We start from the raw sequence: 1,895 nt of genomic DNA on the forward strand, positions 1-1,895 counted from the left end.
AAAATAATATCCTTTAGAATAGTTATGCACAAATATGCATGATGGATTTACCCACTGGAGCCACGTTATGACTAACTGGGAACTCACTGGCCTAGGCATGTTGGCGAGGGTGCGTAGCAGACACAGCAGGCTCCCAAGATAACGGAAGCCTGCACACAGTTGGCAGTGTGTCTCAGAGACAGTGGGACGACAGTGGGACTGCCACACCAACCAGGTTACCACTACACAAGTACACTTAGCAGCAGGGTAGAGCTGTGGGGACTGCCACCTTTACACAACAACATAAACACAGTTCAGATGAGGAGACGGTGTGTGGTCTCCATAGAAACCCTGCTGCAGCCTGGACAGTGAAGCTCTAGGACATCTGAGGACTTTAGAACTGCAGCTCTTTCTGGATGCCCCAGAGTGTATCTGTGCTCTTCTTCAAGCGGGCCTCCTCTTCAGAAGTCAGAGTCACCTTCACAACATCTGAGATTCCATTTTGTCACAGGATACAAGGGACACTGAGGAAGACATCATCCTTGATTCCATAGAGACCCTTAATCATGGTAGAAATGGGATGCACCCACCTAAGATTCTTCATCATGCTCTCAGCCAGGACAGCCACGGAGAGGCCAATGGCCCAGGATGTATATCCTTTGAGTTTAATCACCTCATAGGCGCTGTCAACCACCTGCTTGTGAACCTCCTTCCACTGCTCCTTGTCTGCATTGCTGCCCAGTTCTGGGTTCAGGTTCTTCAGGGAAACACCAGCAACATTCACACCACTCCACACAGGCACACTGGAGTCTCCATGCTCCCCTAGGACCCATCCATGACAACTTAGTGGGTAAATGCCCAGTCTTTCTCCCATCAGGTAACGGAACCGAGCTGAATCCAGATTGCAACCACCCCCAATAACTCAGTTTTTGTGGAAGCCACTTATCTTCCAGGCCACGTAGGTCAAGATAGCAACTGGGTTTGAAACAATAAGCAGCTTGCAGTTTGGAGTGTACTTCACAACATTGGGAATGATGAACTTGAAGATGTTCACATTTCGCTGGACCAGATTGAGTCGGCTTTCTCCCTCTTGCTGACAGGCCCCCACTGTGATAATGACCAGCTGGGAGTTTGCAGTCACACTATAGTCTTTGCCAGAGACAATTTTTGGTGTTCTGAGGAAAAGGCTGTCATGCTGGAGATCCATCATCTTTCCTTTCAACTTGTCTTCCATGACATCAACAAGGGCAAGCTCATCGGCCAAGTCCTTCATTAGGATACTGATGGCACAAGCCATGCCAACAGCACCAACCCCCAACAACTGTAATCTTGTTCTGGGGGGCTTGTTCTTCCTTAAGTAGATTCACAATCAGCTGGTCCTTGAGGGTTGCCATCTTAGTGGACTTTGAACCTCTTGGGACCGCTAGTGCACGATGAACAGCAGTGTGGTCTGGGCTTGGCGACAGAGGCTCCAGCACCTGAATTGTGATTTTATTTGTATGTTAATAAATAAAGTTGTCTGGGGGTCAGAGCTAACAGTAAGCCATAGCGGAGCTGGGCATTCATGGTGCATGCCTTTAATCCCAGCACTTGGTAGGCAGAGCTAGGTAGATCTCTGTGTGTTCAAGGATACCAGCCAGCATTGGAGACACACACCTTTAATCTCAGTACCAACCATAGAAGACCTGGAGGTCTGTACAGACAAGCAGTGACAAGGCAGTCATGTGGTTGGGTTTACAACTAATGAGAAAGCAGAACAGAAAGTCTATATAAAGACAAACACACAGGAAGTAGGTCTCTCTTGGCTGAAGAGGATAGCTACAGCAGACGGATAAGGCTTTTAGCTCTGACCTCTTGGCTTTCTTCTTTGCATTGGTTCTGTATTTCTGATTTAATAAGACAGTTGGTTACATCTA

The 1,895-nt window shown here is 47.8% G+C and overlaps 1 pseudogene; it reads right to left on the bottom strand.

Annotated features, from left to right (window-relative positions):
* Nucleotides 1-269: 269 nt before the first annotated feature.
* LOC102919486 (L-lactate dehydrogenase A chain pseudogene) lies at nucleotides 270-1,388 on the bottom strand (annotated as a pseudogene).
* Between the last annotated feature and the right edge of the window lie 507 nt (nucleotides 1,389-1,895).

The sequence above is a fragment of the Peromyscus maniculatus genome, chromosome 4 (genome assembly GCF_049852395.1).
Source record: "Peromyscus maniculatus bairdii isolate BWxNUB_F1_BW_parent chromosome 4, HU_Pman_BW_mat_3.1, whole genome shotgun sequence".
NCBI lineage: Eukaryota > Metazoa > Chordata > Mammalia > Rodentia > Cricetidae > Peromyscus > Peromyscus maniculatus.